We start from the raw sequence: 18,010 nt of genomic DNA, 5'->3' as shown, positions 1-18,010 counted from the left end.
GTACTGAAAGAAGAAGAAAGCAAGAGGCAGAACAGGGTAAATTACATCACATGAAAAGGCTCAAAAGACTTATTACAGCAAAGGGAAAGAAGGGAGAGGGTGGTGAGCATTGTTGGAAACTTACTCTCATCAGATTTGGCTCAAGAAGGAAATAACATATACACTCAGTTGGGTATAGATACTTGTCTTACCTATAGGGAAATAGGAGGGGGAAGGGGAAAGAAAGGGAAAGGAGGATGGCTAATAGAAGGGAGGGAAGATTGAGGGAGGTGGTGGTCAGAAGTAAAACTCTGGTGAGGAGGGACAAAGTGAAAGGAGAAATAGTAAATCTGAATTTGGAAATGCACTTTCTCCTTTATCACTTTGGAAGTAGACTCCAGAAGTAATAGGTGTGATTTGCAAGGAGGAAAACACCTCAGTAAATGCTGAGAGACCAATTTGTTAGAGTAGGACAGGCCTCTGACAGATTCTGGCTGTGTGACCAAGACACTTAAGTTCTCAGAACCCTGAACCAATGTTCTTCAAACTATTTTTACATTTAAAAAGTTTATCTTTAAATCAGAGAAAGGTAGTAACATATAACATGTTACTTTATGAGACAAAAATGGACTTAAAATGAGATTAAAGTGAAATAAACAATTTAAAGATATTTTATTTTATTTATTAATGGTACAAAAACCTTTTAACTCAGTAAATATTAATTTTAGTGAGAATGGTGAGATTAAATGTGCTTTTTTAAAAGCCTGTATATATCTTGCCACATAGGGAAGACTTACGAACAATCATAATTTAATAATTAATTAGTCAATTTATACAGTTAGACAAGCATACAAATTTTTAGTTACTTTATTAATACACAAGACAGAAATGTACACAAGGGTTCTCTGTAATTTGTCACCTATATGTTCTTGTCTTCTCTTGACTTCTCAAGTTTGTTTACACTGTCTGAAATGAAATGAGCATCTTTGAAACTGCCTCTAATACTGTCCTTGTCACCATAATCATATCTATTTAATTCCTCAAAGTCTGCATTTCTCCATCTATAAAATGAAAGGGTTGAGATTAGAAGGTCTCTCATGTCCTTTTCAGGTCTAAATCAACGATCCTTATATCACAAGACCTTTTAGGCCAAAAGTGGTCCAGTAGGTTGAATGTTAGGCTTAAAATCTGGAAGGCCTGAATTCAAATCCTACCTCAGGCACTTTGTAGGCTCTTTACCTCTATCAGTCTTCTTTTCTTAGTGTCAAATAGACACATTTGCACCTAGCTCACAGGTTTGTTATGAGGATCATCTTCAATAATATATGTAGAGTAATTATATAAATGTTAGCTATGATGATGATGATGTCATCTTTCCCTATATTATATTGTGTGGTCAATGAAATTAGGATTTCTGCAAGATCTTTGTATTCTTAGCACCCAGCACAGTATCCCTAGTATATAATCTAAAGGGTTTACTGTAAGGATCTTGAGAAAGAATGAGCTTATAACATGTGACTTCTCATTTCTGTCTTTAATATTCGTTCAGGAATTATTTATGCTAACTTGCACCTATAAAGCACTGTCAAATAACTTTGAAATAAAACCAAAGGACTTTCTGTGGGGGAAAGTGAAAATATAAGAGAGGGAATACAAAAGGGTAAGATATAGAGATGATCTTATAATCTATGTCTATCTCTCTACGTAACCTGATAATTCACGGAATTATGAAATAGGGGCAGGTATGCCAATTTCTTTGGGTACTTGCTAGGAAGGACCGTACTTGGTAGCATGTAACAGAGTATCAATCATGCTTTATTCAACCATGCACAGAGACAAGCAGCTAAAAAGGTACAGAGGCAGACAGTAGGGAGGGAAAAGGAATGGGATGGTGAAGGAAAGTAGGCAGTGTGGGGTTGAGAAGACACAGAGAATATGTTTTCACTCATGAAATCATGGATTAGAATAGAGATCACTAAGCAGCGTGGATGCTTAGAAGGAGAAAGAATGTTTGGCAGACAAGAGTTTGTGGTCTAATATTTATAAGGTTTTGGGGAAAACCAGACCACCTTGGGGTTAATTTCTTAACAGATAGAAATCATGTCAAAGCTATTGGTAAAAGTGAAAAGTCAGCATCCCAAAGTTATCAGCACCTTTGTTATGTTCTGCTGGTCTGGAGCTGTGGAAGTCAGAATTTTGTCTGGAATTTACATATCATAAGATGAAAGCCTTTACATATAGTACGACCAGAATCTTGACAAGCAGTGCCTAAATAGTTTCTCCTGATTTGGCACATATTAACACAATGTGAATTTTAGCTAATATATGATATAATGTGTAAAACATGCTCTTTTGATCTTTAGCACAGTTTGTATATGACTTCCAGGTTACCCTTTGCAATCATATTCCCTGCTATTGCTTCTTTATAATGGCTACCTATAAAATTTATTATATTGTCTAAAAAGAGGGAGTGTCGGGAGCAGAACAAGATATCATTTTAATACAACATTTGTGTGCATATGCATGCATGTACATATATACATGTGTATGTATCCATCTCTCTCTTAGTACTGATTTTGTGTTGGTTTGCTGACCATTTCTTAGGACTATGACAAAGAGCAATCCTTTTGAAATGTGTGCTATAGCGGGTAACATCTACTATAAGTACACTGAAAGATTATGTCCCTTTTTACTTGTGTCAGGGTAAATTGGAATATGAAAAGGTTAAAAGATCCATGTCATGATTTCTGACCTGAGTGGTAAGGTTGCTTGCAAGACTACGAAGAATATAGCTTTGTTACTCTTCTTTTTTCTTTTTCTTTAGCTTGGTGGTACAGTATATATACAGTGCTGGGCTCTGAGTCAGGAAGACTTGCTGTCAGATTCTGTCTCACATGCTTACTGAGCCTAAGCAAGACACTTAACCTCTGTTTGCCTCAGTTTCTTCATGCATAAATTAGGGATAATGAGAGTACCTACTTCACTGGGTTGCTGTGAGGATTAAATGAGTTAAATATATGTAAGGTACTTTGCAAACATTAAAGTGCTACATAAATGCTCCTTTGTCATGTTTCTGTTAAGCAGAGTCAAGATTCCTACAAGAATGTTGTTGACAGTGGTTCTGTCTAGGCCATTCTACATATCAAATTGTTAAGCTACAAGATGTCATCACCATTAAGCTACTTTATTTCCTTGTGGTATATTTTACTTCTTAAATATCTTTTGTTTTCATGCTTTCATTTCTCATTTCTTATAACAAATAATTTTTAAAAAATAAACAAAGATTGAAAAAAACAACAGTTCAGCAGTATTAACCAAACCATTAACTAAGTGATAGTATAACAGTCCACACCCATAGTCATCCATCTTTGCAAAGCAGGGAAGGAGAAACATGTTCTTATTTATTCTTTGGGGCCGAGTTTGGTCATTGCAATTACACAGCATTCAGTTTTGTAGCCATAATGGAATCTTCCCTTTCTCTTCTCTCTGCCCTGAATTTCTCCATGTTCAGTCTTCTTAAAGTTCTTTTTTTTCCCTTCCTTTTCTCACTTCTACTCTTATCATCTATGTATGATTTATGCAACATGCCTGGTAGTCACAAGCAGCTGTTTCTTGAAACTAGAAACCTACAGCAATGACAATTCAAAGGTGTACTACTTTTCTTATTTACATTAGCATAATCCAATTTCATGATTGAAACAGGTCAGCTTGAAGTTTACTGTGCTTTGGCACACTTGCCTACTTTAAACAAATTTCCTGAAAATTTCTTTCACTGTGTTGCTGTTACATATTTTTTTCCCCCGAGTATTTTTGTATTTAGGTAACAACTTGTTACATATTTTAGCTCAACCAAGAAATTATATTTTATTTTAAAAAAAAAAGGATCTCAAGGGAAAAAGGAGAGACAGAGAGAGATAGAGACAGAAACACAGAGACCGACAGAGACAGAGATAGTGACATAGAAGAAGAGAGGAAGGAAAGAAGGAATAAAAACAGGAAAGTAGGGAAGAAGGAAGGACACAGAGACAGAGACAGCAACATAAAAGAACAGAGGAAAAGAAAGAAAGAAGGAAAGAAAGAGACCGTGAAGGAAGGAAAGAAGGAAGTCAGGGAAGGAAACTAAAGAATTGATGTGATTCATTAAAATTCCCATTACCTTTAATTCAAGTATTTCACTCAATTCCACCCTCCAATCAAGGTCCAATTTAAGAAAAACTAGTTTACAGCCCTTTTCAAACGATAATAAATAACTTGTCCTTTCCTATCTAAATCACTGTATTGAGACTATCACACATAATAAAAGAAAATTAGAACTGGAAGAGAGTTTATCTAGTCAAATATAGTTACTTCGCAGAAGAGAAGATAAAACAAGAGACGTGACTTGTCTAAGGTAGAAAAGCTAGGAAGACAGGGTTCAAAAACAGGTCTAGTCATTTCAGTTCCAGGGCTTTATTTCACTATATGATAGTGGAATGGAGCTGTATCAACCATTCTAGTGAAAATTGGAAAATAGGAAGGAAAAGGAATTTATTATCTGATTTTTATGTACAAAACACTATGTTTAGTGCTGGGGATGCAAATGCAAAAAACAGTTGTTTCTGCCTTCAAGGAGCTTACATTTTGATGGGAAAGGATATATCAGGGAGTGGTGTTTCAGGAGGGGCACTGTGGTCTGGAATATTGCCAGGAACTTAAGAAGGTCAATGGTGGACTATATTGGCCTACAGTTTCTTTTTTAATGCATTATTTATTTATATTTTAACATTCTTTTTCTTTTTAATCTTGAGTTACAAACTACTTCCTTTCTTCCCACCCCTACCCTGCCCACTGAGAAGTCAAGCAATATGATATCAATTATACTGGTCAAGTTATGCAAGACATATTTCTATATGTACCATATTTCCAAAGGAAGCAAAAAAAAATATGCTTGTTAATTTGCACTCAGAGTTCATGAGTTCACTCTCTTTTGTTTGTTTGTTTTTTCATCATAAGTCCTTGGGAATTTGACATGCATTTCCCAAGAACAATGGAAGAGTTGATTTGATCGTGGTTCAAAAACTAGAGGAGAGGGGAGTGGGAAGATATACCCATAACACAAGGCTGCTGGGCATGAAACCCAGGAAATGTTATAAGTTTTGGGAGTGAAGAGAAGCATGACTGAAACTTGTCTGAAATAATAAGATGTGTGATATAGTGACCATTCAGAAAAATGGAGTCCAAGGACAGTAGCACAAAACAAGAAAAAGTTATAACATCCATGTCATAGTTTCTTACCTGAATGGTAAGGTCACTTGCAAGATTGTCAAGAATGTAGATAGTGAGTAGGAAGATCAAAGACAGTTAGAAAGGTTTTTTAATATCAAAATATTCACAATAACAACAATAAAGTACTGGAAATAAAGGGAGTTTCCAGTAATTGGGGAATATGTGAACCAACTGTGGTAAATTAATGGAATATGATTGTGCTTTAAGAAATTATAAGTGAAGCTTGCAGAGAAATGAGGGAAGAATTGTATTAATTGATTTTGAGTAAAAGAAACAGATACTTGAGAAAGCACATACATAAATTTAATACAATAATGTAAATAAAAAAAAAACATGATTTCTGCCTCTTAAAAGAGCTATAACTCCCTCTCTTTCTTGGAAAGATGGGGAATGAGGGACATTACACACACACACACACACACACACACACACACACACATATGCTGACATGAGCAGACATTAGTCACTAGAGCTATTGCTTTTTCTTGGATATACAACCCTAAGTGTGTAGGGGGGTAATATTCAGAAATGACTGATGGTAAAAAGTGATACCACAACATCGTAATTAGACATCAAAGGAGAACTTTAGTTGGAGAGGCTAATGCACAATGATTGTCTTTTGCTATAGCGTTTGTTTTAAAAATTGAATGTACGTATTTTTGGACAACAGTTTACACATATTAAAGTTAAATAAGAAGTCAAAATATCACCAAAGTATAATCATGATTAAAATGTATTCAATAAATATTCATTAGGTACCTACTATGTGCAATGCATTGTACTAAGAAATAGATTATATTGAGGGGGTTTTTTTCTTCCTCATCCAATTTTACTCTCTCAAATTTCACTTAACAAAGCAGTTTTAGAACAACTCATAAATATCCAAAGCCCTTGTCTGGTAATTGAAGTATCCAAATTCAAGAAGAAAAGATATATAGAAATCTCCAACAGTCACTACTTAAACTTATCTTTCTTTGGAGAAAATAATTAAGAAGTTTTTTTTTTTTGATGTGATTACATGAATTGTAAAATAAGAACTTTTTTTAAACAATCCAATAAATATGGCATAGCTCAAATAACACACATGGAGTGAACAGCAAACTCAACGTGAAGTCAATAACTTCATATGAATAGAAACATTTGAGTAATCCAAGTCAAGCATTTCCTTCCCTAAGAATGTTATTGTTCAAGTCCTTCCTTAGTTAAAAAGATACTACCATTTCGTTATTACCTTCTTCTCTGTCTTGTTTTTCTTTCTCTACTTTCTATACTACTTGGTAATCCTATTCCTGACCACTGGAGGTGGTTGTTTTCCAAAGTTTTGTCCTCAGTCCTTTGCCCTTTTCAATCTACATTCTTTTCCTTGGCAATCAACTCATTCACTACCATGCCTTTAATGATTTACTTCTACAGAGATGACTGCCAAATCTATATCTTGAATGAATAAAAAAAATAATTATTAAGCATTACAACATTGTGCTAAGCTCTGGGAATACAAACAGAATGTAAATCAGTTCTTTACTTTTATAAGTCCAAGGAACTAATATTCTAAGAAGGATAACAACCCAAATATGGAAGTGAAGGCCAGAGAGGGCTGTTTTGATTTGGGTAATCACGGGGATGGTTAATAAGACATGTGTGTATATGTATGTATGTATGTATATACAAACATACACATATAATTGAGCAGCGAAAATATTGATATGATTACATTTCTGGAAATATACATGTTTAAGGTAAGGAGTGTTTGTGGGTGGTGGGGAGTACACATATAGCAATGAATGAGACAGCATGGATTTGGCATGGTGAAATGGGCAGCATGGCTGTGGAAGGCTTATATTGCATGGCTGTAATTTCCAAGCTGAGAGAGTTAAACACCCCAGTGTAAGGTGTCTGGAGGTTTAGGGGTCCAGAGAATGTAGGAAAAGTGAAGATGGCAATGTCTAGGGGAATGGTGCATGGAGGAGCAAGAAAAAAGCTCAGGTGGAGTGAAATGAGCAGAACCAAGAAAATGTTGTACATAGTAACAGCCACATTGTGCAAAGATTGACTTTGATTAGACTTAGCTCTTCCTCAGCAAAGCAAGGATTTAAGACAACTCCAAAAGGCTCATGATGGAAAATGCTATCCACATCCAGAAAAAGAACCATGGAGTCTTAATGCAGAAAGAATATACTACTTGCTCTCCTTTTCTTTTCTTTTTTCTTTTCTTTTCTTTTCTTTTCTTTTCTTTTCTTTTCTTTTCTTTTCTTTTCTTTTCTTTTCTTTTCTTTTCTTTTCTTTCTTCCTCTTTTCTTTCTTTCTTTTCTTTTCTCTTTCCTTCTCTTCTCTTCTCTTCTCTCTTCTCTTCTCTTCTCTCTCTTTCTTCTCTTCTCTCTCTCTCTTCTCTTCTCTTCTCTTCTCTCTCTCTTTCTCCTTCTCCTCTCCTCTCCTCTCCTCTCTCCCTCTCCTCTCCTCTCCTCTCCTCTCCTCTCTTTTCCATTTCTTTTCTTGTTTTGTTTTATTTTTTCTTCTTGTGGTTCTTCTCATTAGTTCTAATTCTTCTATACATCATGACTAGTGTAAAAATATTCTTAATATGAATGTATAAGTAGAGCTATATCAGATTACATGCTGTATTGGGGAGGGGGGTGGGGAGGGGGAGAAAATTTAAAACTAAAAATCTTATGTAAGTAAATACTGAAAACTAAAAATAAATAATTTAAAATTAAAAAAAAGAAAAAAGCTCAGGTGATTTTTTTTTTTTATCAATGACCTATCTTTGATCTCTAGGTCTGCATCTCAATTCCCTCTTCTTTCTCTTTGGTGACATATCAGCACTTTAAACTGGCCATATAACAAAGCTAGATTATCATCCTTCCCCTAAATGTGTTATTCCTCCAACAAGTATTCATTAAGTGTCTATAATGTAGGGAGGTACTGAGCTCAGTGGAATTGATAAAAAAAAAAGTCACCCATATCTCCTAAAAAAAAAAAAAACGTAATTTGTACCTTCAAAAATCTTGTATTGGTGGGGGGGAATAGTGGGCATGCATTTGTCTGTGTAGACAAATAAGTAAATACAAAGAATATACAAAATGTATTCAATGCATATTAAAACATAATGCCCAAGATTTATAAATATTTTAGGTATACTAATATCTCAAAAATCTTAATACCATTTTAATCTACTAAGGTATAAAACTGTACTAAGTCTTTTGGGATACTAGAATCATTTTGGATATGAAGATAATGTATATCATGCCTGATATAAGGACAGAGAAGAATGATCTTACTTCTGGTAGTATTGTATTGGCCACTATTATGCTAGTTTTGGTTATTTTCAGAAAGAGAATGACACTCAGGTGAGTCTTAACAGTTTAGAACAGCTATGATTCCATTTTTGGTATTGCTGGGAGCATTCTCTGATATGAGTTTATCTTACCTAGTATGCTATTCCTTTGCAGGAAAATTAGAGATATGGGTATGCCTATATTTTCATCTTCCTTGGGCCTCTTATGTAAGTATGCTTGGTATTTGATTGAGGGTGTGTGTGTGTGTGTGTGTGTGTGTGTGTGTGTGTGTGTGTGTGTAAAGTATGTGTGTGTGGGGTGGACAAAATGAATGTCCAGCCTTCCAGGATTAGGTGACTTTGTGATGATAAGATGTCAATGATACTTTTGTGATATCCTTCCATATTGAGGTGGAACCATAGGAAAGCATGTAAGACTCTGCCCTATAAAACACAAAGCATGTTTGAGATACCCAGGCCTAATGAACAGAATCACAAGATCCTGTTCTTTACTTGTATTTTTGTGGCTATAAAGAGGAAACAGATATTAGTATTTTTTTAACTCAACTAGTTTATTTTTTCTTGCTTGAATGAGTTACTTATTCCATGTACATATTTAAGCAAAATGTGCATTTTCAAGTCCTTAATATGCAGTATATTACATTTTCTCTACATAATTTAAGAACATTTATTAATTTGGATAGTGAATTTTGAGCTACAAGCTAAGCACAATGATTAAGTGCCTAAGCCACACTGTAAATCACACTATTTCCATGGACTAAAAATTATTACATTCAAAATCTTGTTTTTGAAAAAGCTGTATTTTGTCCCAAACAGCAGCTGTTAAAACCATATAGTACCTTGAACTGTTTTTTGCTCCTCTTTTCTAGCATGTCATATAAAAGCACACATTTTATTCATAAGCCTACATGCATGGCATTCACTATCTCAACTCCAACTCTAGAAGTCTATGACTGCTACCATAATACATACCCTGATGCTCACATAATGAATTAAGTGACATGACCACATGGTCCTACCCTTTCTTTAGCAAAGTTCATTGGTTTTCTGAGGACTGAGTGATGAATGTAATGCTAGGTCATTGCCATATTGGGTAATAAATGGACATTTCTTCTGAGATGAGGGGGAATCAGGGTATTCTTCTATTTAGTGTCAAATCATTGAACCTTCCTCATACCTGATGCATATTTTTGTGTATTATTCCTCAGGGTGCAAGAGGATGGAAGTCTTTCCCAGAAGTTATAACCAACTATTAACACTTCCATTGGAATTTAACTGCCAGAGCCAGAATAGCTCATTAAGAGACCACCCATCATGAGAAATACAGACATTTCTTTCTGAGACACCAGACTTGGGCCTATAAAGACATTTAATAGGAAAGGTGCCTCTATCCAAATTAGGTCAGGCTTAATCCAAGCAATCCCATAGCAATTCATAGCAGGGCCTTCACCTACATAGCACACTAAAAGCAAAGTGGTTTTCCAGAAACATCTACCTTTACCACTAAAAAAAAAAAAAGCAAAATCAAATGTAAGGCAGAACATCTTGTAGCAAACCTTTGCCACCAAATCTTCATCCAGACCTGATTTTCATCCTGTTATATATACAGGAGGATGTTCTATGTCCTAGAAGTACCAGACATCTGGAGATGGAAGATAACTTAGAGACTATCTAGTACAATGCTCTTCATTTGACAAATTAGGAAGCTGAAGACCAGGGAAAATAAGTGACTTGCCCAAGGTCTTATAACATGATTACTAAATATCAGAAGCAGTATTTCAACCTAGGCCATTTGTCTCCAGAACCACTGTTTTTTGTTTCTTTGTTTGTTTTCTTTTTCCCTACCAAATCATGCTACTTCAATTGAAAATATATTTTTTTTGTCAGTTTTAAAATTTGATTTTTAATTTATGGAATAAAACAAGCTTTTCCATAATATAGTATAATAAAAAAGATGATTTCATGGGAACTGCAAATCCACTATGTAGAACTTGAAATTTCTTTCAAATTTACAACAAAATTTTCATGTAAATTTATTTTTTCTTTCTTCCCCCCACCTAACATAGACATGGCTACCATTAGACACAAATAGGTACATATACATAAAATAATTCTATACATACTTCTATATATCAGTTCTTTCTCTGAATGCAGATAGTGTCTTTCTCCATAAGTCCTTTATAGTTAATTTGGGTATTTAGAGTAGTCAAAACAATTTATTCAATCAAAGTTGTTCCTAGTTATGCTCTGTCTACCTTTGTTCCTTCTTCCTTTCTTTTATTTCTTTCTAAAATCTATACATATATATGAATTTATACATACATTCATAAAAGAAGCATACGTGCAAACATGTAAGACTATATGGCATTTTTCAGCTTTCCAAATCCTTATCTTGAAAGAACCCCATTAGGCAAGTAGTACATGGTTTTATTTGAGATTCAGACCTGTGATTTCAACAGTATGGAAGTCTTTGTGATGAACACTGGGGATAAAACAACAAATATAGAATAGTCTCTTCTGCACATTATTTATATTCTACTAGAATAGCCCATATAAGGTAGCCTACATTCCAAAAGAAAGTCATCAAAAGCTGATTGTTTTTGTACTCTCTGAAATATTGTCTCTATGCTTTTGCTGTTGAAATGAAAGATATAGATGTACAATGGACCTTAGAATTCATCTAGGGTTAAATGACATTTTCTCAACCCTTTCATTTTATAGGCAAGGAAAAAGAGGTTCTTATCGGTTAAGTAATTTGCCTGTGGATCATTCAAATAATATGTATTCTTACTCATAAGTAAAGATTCAGACCCAGATCTTCAGCCTTGAAATACAACACTATCTTCATAGTATCATCCTGTCTTCTAATTATAATGAAATTAGAAGGGGCCTTAGAATTTATGTAACACCAGTCCTTCATTTTACATCATTCCTTATCTTGGTTTCCACTTTGAAAGGTGGTTCAACTGAGCTATGTAGGCCAGGGTATCCTCATTAGTAATTTCATAAATTAATATCTGCAATTAATTTTTATTTCCATAGACTTTATTTATTTGTCATGTACTTATTATTGTACAGATTTGAAAATGCTCATTTTTCTGATATAAAATAAAATGATTACATGTCAAGTGATTTTATATATAAATTTTGATAGAAGTATTATTTTTATTATTATTACTAATTGTATTTTAAGTATTTTATTCCTGTTTCTGAAATAAAGATTTTTGAAGAAATGCTTATGTTCAAATTTCTTGCTGACAACCACTCTTAAATGACTCCTTGGTTTAAAGATTCTACTCCAGTCTGATATTGACTATGTCTGTTGTATATTATCTGGTAAGTTTGAGAGAGAGAGAGAAAAAAAAAACAGTCTGGAAACCTTGTGATGCTTGGGCTTTTATATCAACAAGCATTTTAATTTGAACTGTCTCCAAGGAGGAATTTGTTTGTTTTATGTTTAATGGGCCTTTGCTACTATTTTTTATATGAAAGCTAAGGTATTTCTAAAGTCAGTAAATGTTGAAATTAAATTTAAGTCTGTATTTGAGTTTCATATTGTTTCCAAGACCTCAGAGTTTTGGTATGTGGACAGTGGTGGGTAGATACAACTTATATGTTGCAGTCATGCTTGGAATAGTGCAAAGAGCTGAACTAGCTTCAAAATACTGGAAAAGAGTTGAGAATGAGTTTAACAGAGTTAATTTGGCATTTCTTTATGGTTCTTAAAAGCTGTGTATATGATTAAGAGTCTCTTTCCCTTCAGGTTTTGACATTAGCAGTTCCTTCAGCAATATAAACAAATTAACATTTATTGGAAATGAAGCTTTAAAGTCTTAAAATCAGACATGAAGCATTCATTGATTGTCACTCTGATATGAATATGCTTCACTGATATTTGAATATTCAAAAGGAAGTATCTGACAGATTTTGGTAAAAATCACTCTCGAATTGCAAGCTTAAGTTTAGGAGCTCATAAGTATAAGGTTTCTAATTATTTAAAATCAAATGATTGTATATTGAGAAAATTTAAATTATACTTAGAGGATTTATGCTATGCCAAAGATATTAATCATTTCCATAAGTTGAAGTGAATCTGGGTCCCATTTATAATGAAGAGCTGGAAATATCATTATTATTTGTTTTGTTTTGTTCTGTTTTAGGTGGACTGAGATAAAAGTTTGATTTGCTTCTCAAATTAAGAAAACTAACTGAAAAATCTGGATGTGGTGAGGACCCTCCAGTCTGGAAAAATGATTTCAGTTACCATTGAAAGGAGCCATTGAAGTAGAAAACATTTCATGAAAGAAGAAATAATTACAATTTCCATAGATTTAGTGTAAGCAATGTACATGTTGGATTTGCATCTGGTATATTAAAGTCTATTTCTGTTATTGACATCTGGGCAGGGGGAACAGAACACTGGGGTTGGAGGGAGGATATTTGGCTTAATAGAACTGATTTTTATGTGTATTTATTTTGAATTAAATTGATTAGAGAAAATTAATCAACAGGTATTCAGAAAATTTCTTCCTACCATATGCTAGGCACCAGAATAGGGGATGGAAGTATAAATATACAAATGAAATAGTCTCTGCACTCATGAGATAAACACTTCCCTCAAGAAGTTCACATTTTATTAGGTAAAATAAAAATGCTCTTACTTGAGGTTTATAAACATACAAAATTCCTATTTCAATGTTTTATCAAGTGGCAAATTAGCCTTCCTTTCAAGAAGGTTATGCCTCTGAAGTAGAAAAATAAATTGGGTAGGGTAAATAGAACTTTGCCCAGGACACCAAAATTTAGAGAATGCTAGCAGTACTTCTCCACTAGAGAAGGAAATGGCAACCCACTCTATTATATTTGCTAAGAAAACCCTATAGATAGTATTGTCTTGCTATGGTATGCAGGGTCACAAAGAGCTGGACATGACTGAATGACTGAAAAACAAAAATAACATCACTTACTACCAGCATATTTTAAAATAAATGAGCTTAAGGATGAACCTAGTTAGTAAAATTAATTAGGGGAGACAGTGGAAGATGTGTTTCCTCTCAGGCCTGAGCAGCCATGCCTCAAGTGAACTCCCCCTTTATTCCATAGAATGACCTCTCTGTGTTCCAGCATCTTTCTCTAGTGTACCTCGACGTAATTTAATTTATCGGAAAAAAAAAATGAGTTTTCATTTTTTTCTGTTTGCCCTGGGTGTGAATAATGCTAGTTATAACTTTGGGAATGCAAGCATGGACATGTCCTTTTCTGCTATAAAAGACATCAACATTAGCCTAGCAAAGGATTCTGTGTCTGTCACTTGAGTGGCAGCCAGTAGAATTCAAAGCTCATTTCCAGAAGGCTAACTACTTGTGTGTATATGCATGTCTCTCTATGTGGATATTCATATTTCTATGCAGACATAGGGATTATTATACTATTGCACTATAACTATTACAATGACTATTACACATAACATACATATATTCATATATAAGTATATGTGCATATTTGTATATACAAATATCTGTCTGTCTATCTATCTATCTATCTATCTATCTATCTATCTATCATTTTCCACTAAAGAAACCTGTGAAGATCATTGAGTTGGTCAAATTATTTTATCTTTCTGAATCTTAGTTTCCTTATTTTAAAGATGGTACAAAAGGAGAAAAAAGGAAAAAAAAATTGCCATATGCTCAACAGAACATGAGAGAATTCAAAACAGACAATAAATTTCTGTTTCAAGAAAGCCTATGTAATAAATGCTATACGTTGTGTTCAGAGCTGTCCATCTTTTCTTTATGTACTTGTAGGTTTTATTTTGTTCTCTGTTTTGCACTTTTTGCTTTTTTTTCCCCCTTCCTCCTCTCCTCTCAAAGAATGCTGCAATTAAGCTTGGCTAAAGAGATAGAGATAGAAATTAGATAGATACATAGATAGACAGACAGATGGATATGTGTGTGTATACATATATATATATATATATACACATATATATATATAAACACACACACATATACATGCACATACATATATAAACACACACACACATATATATACATATATATATATATATATATATATATATACACACACACATATACCTTTACAAACATATATATATACACATACATATACATATATATCTATAATTATACTCAAATACATATATACATACATACGTATCTACGTAAGACCATAGTATACCTGTTTGTCTTGTTTCTCTGAATATTGCTAACATCTTCCTTCCTAAGTCCAAGTCTTTCCATACTTTTCTAAATCCACCAAGTCATCATTTCCTACACCACAGCAATATTGCAACCTTAAACTGTCTAGCTATTTTAAATAGCTTAAAACAATAACCATTAGCATGGGTGACATATAGTATAGTTTCCCTTACTTTCTCTTTTGATTAAATTCATTTTAGTTTTAATTATGTCTGAGACCATGATTATTACCCCTGCTTTTTTCCCTAATAAATTATATTACTTATCTTTGTTTTATGTTTGTGTGTATCTCTTATTTCCTATCCCTTCTGACTCCTCTGCTTTACTTCAAACTGCTACCTTGTTCTCTTATTACTTAACCTCCCTCCCTCCAAGGATCCCTCGCTTATTTTCTCTTCCACATCCTTTTCCCTTGCCCTCCTGTTTCTATCTGAATTAGAAGATTTCTATAACCTTGAAAATATATGTGTTGTCCCCTCTTCATCCCATTCCCATTAATCTAGACACCCTTCTATCTCTCCCTTATTCTATTTCCTCACCTTCTTATTTCTTCATGAATTTAAGACTTTTATTCCCTTCTAAATGTATATATTGTTCTCTCTTTAACTCAGATCTGATGATAAAATACCTCTCTAATCTTCTACCCCCACCCTATCCCCCTAGCTTTTATTTTTTTCTGAATTTAGAAGACTTATACCCTTCCTCACAATCTTAGACATACAATTTACATTTCCTCAAATAAAAAGTGAACAGTCTATATTTATTGAATCTCTTGTAATTAATCTTTGATGTTTACCTTTATTTCTCTTGGATATTGTATGTCAAATTTTCTACTGAGTTCAGGTCTTTTTCTAATAAAATTCTGAAAGTCTGGAGATTTGTTGAATGCCTTTATTTTTTCATTCAGGATTATTCTTAGCTTTGCTGGGTATAATATTTTTGGCCACAACCTAGTTCTTTTGCTATTTCATAAGACCTAAGACCTACGGTCTTTTAGTGTTGCCTCTGCTAGGTCTTGTGTGATTCTAATTGTGGCTCTGCCATATTTGATTTTCTTTTTCTTGTTCCTCATAATATTTTCTCCTTGAGCTGAAGGTTTTAGTATTCAGCTATGATATTCCTGTAGGTTTCCATTGTAGGATCTCTTTCAGGTCATGATTGGTGGATTTTTTTTTTCTATTTCTACTTTGCCCTCTTGTTCTAACACTTCAGGATAATTTTCTTGAATTATTTCTCATGTTATTGCATCAAGATTCTTTTTTTGATCAGAGCTTTCAGGTAGTATGATTAATCTTATGTTTTCTCTTCTTGATCTATTCTCCAGACTTATGATATGTTTCACATTTTTTCTATTTTTTTCATTCTTTTTGTTTTGTTTTATTTGATTTTTAAAGTCTCTTTAGTTGTTTTTTTTTTTTTTTTATAAATTGTTTTTGGGTACGTGATCATTTGATGTTACTCCTTGGGGTAGGAGAGGCATTTTTTTTTCCACAGGTATCCTACTCTAAAGATGAACCCTAGTCTTCTCTATTCCCATAAAACTTTTTTTTTTTAATATTTGGGTTCTTTTTTCCTTTGCCTGCTCATTTTTTTTTAAATTCATAGCAACTGGTAATTGTAATCACCTCTACTGGGGTATGGTGGATGGTGCCTCTGGCCTCAGTTCTCCTTCAGTTCTCCTCCCTGGCCTGGAACTGAAAACAAGAATTCTGCCCTTCTGTAAGTGTCCACAGCCAATAGCTTCCTTGCCCCATTGCTTCTGCACTCACCAAGCATGTGCTGGTTCCTTATCACCCAGGGCCACATCTTGGCAGTCCCTTATCAGCAGAGGTTCTCTCAATTTTCCCCTGCTCAGACTCCCAACTCCCCATACTGTCCAGGAGGTGAAAATTCCTGTGGCTGGGGCCAAGGCTGTCTGCTAACCCAGCAATCCCCAGGGCTCACTGCTTGCTGTCTCAACAGAACTAGCCTGGAGGTATTTACACTTCATGGGTTTTCTTCAGATCTTCTCTGGTTGTCCCAGGAGGACTATGTTCTGACCCAACTCTTGTTTATTTTTACCTCTCTACATTTTCCCTGATATGCTATTTTGTCTTGTTTGTGGGAAAAATCTGGAGAGCTTGGAATTTTCTGACCTACTCTGTCATCTTCCCAGAATACTCCCCTATATTTTCCTGAAATATGATGTCTAAGCTAATTTTTTTTTGTCATAACTTTCAGGCAGTATGATAATTCCTAAATCATCTATATATGATCTATTTCCAGGTCAGTTGTTTTCCTCAAGAGATAATTTCATATTTTCTTCTATTTTTTAGTCTCTTTATTTTGTCTTATTGTTTCTTGATGTCTCATGGAGTTGTTAGCTTCCACTTGCCTAATTCTAATTTTTATGAGGTTATTTTCTTCAGTGAGTTTTTGTATCTCTTTCACCATTTGTTCAATTCTGATTTTAAGGAGGTTTTTTCAAAGTATTTTTGTGCCTCTTTTATCAAGTTGTTCATATCCTTTTTCCTTATTTTCTTGCATTATTCTCATTTATTTTCCCAGTTTTTCCTCTACTTCTTTTTGATTTTAAAATTATTTTGTTCTTTTTGTTTCTCTTTCTTTAGCTTGTCTAAGAATTCTTGGGTCTAATTTGCATTTTTTCTTTGAGGTTTTGCTTATAGATATTTTCATGTCATTGTTTTCTCAGTTTATGTCTTGAGCTTCCCTAGCAACATAGTAACTTTTTATGATCAGATTCTTTCTTTCTTTCTTCCTCTTCTCTTCTTTACTTTCTCTTTTTGTTTTGCTGGTTTGTTTCCCAGTCTATTTTCTGACTTTGGATTTTGTGTTAGAGTTGAGGTTTGTTTGCCTTTTGGGGTGGTGGAATGTCTTTCTTGATTTTCTAACTTTTATGTTCTGCTACTTTAACAGATATGTCTGGTGTACTGTGAGTTTTTGGTGCTTTCAAGGTTGTGTAATCCCAGAAGTCTAATCACTGCCCTTCTGGTGTGTGCTCTGGTTCTTACCCATATAGGGAATCTGATCCTGTGTGACCTAAATTGCTACTTTTCACCCTGGAACTGTGATTGGAATTTAATAATGGACAAAGGAAATGTCAAATGTCACTTGATCCTGTAACTATGTTAGCAAAGGGTTCCTGCTGGAATTTCTTTCTGACCAGGCATTCAATTCTCTTACCATCTCTGGACACTGGGCGATTCAACCATCGCCTCTGCTGCTGTCACCTCTAAGGTCTATAACTGGTGCT

General features: G+C 34.1%; 1 long non-coding RNA gene across 1 annotated transcript in view; it reads left to right on the top strand.

The window, feature by feature from the left end:
* Window positions 1–13,034, top strand: part of LOC110195654 (uncharacterized) — a 30,891-nt gene extending 17,857 nt beyond the window's left edge. Inside the window, exon 4 of the long non-coding RNA XR_002320950.1 lies at window positions 12,697–13,034. This is a non-coding gene — a long non-coding RNA (uncharacterized LOC110195654). The remainder of the gene's footprint in view (window positions 1–12,696) is intronic.
* Window positions 13,035–18,010: the final 4,976 nt, after the last annotated feature.

Source organism: Phascolarctos cinereus, unplaced genomic scaffold (assembly GCF_003287225.1).
Source record: "Phascolarctos cinereus isolate Bilbo 61053 unplaced genomic scaffold, phaCin_HiC Scaffold_9;HRSCAF=440, whole genome shotgun sequence".
NCBI lineage: Eukaryota > Metazoa > Chordata > Mammalia > Diprotodontia > Phascolarctidae > Phascolarctos > Phascolarctos cinereus.
The sequence above is the reverse complement of the archived record's forward strand: the minus strand, read 5'-3'. Positions and strand labels throughout refer to the sequence as shown.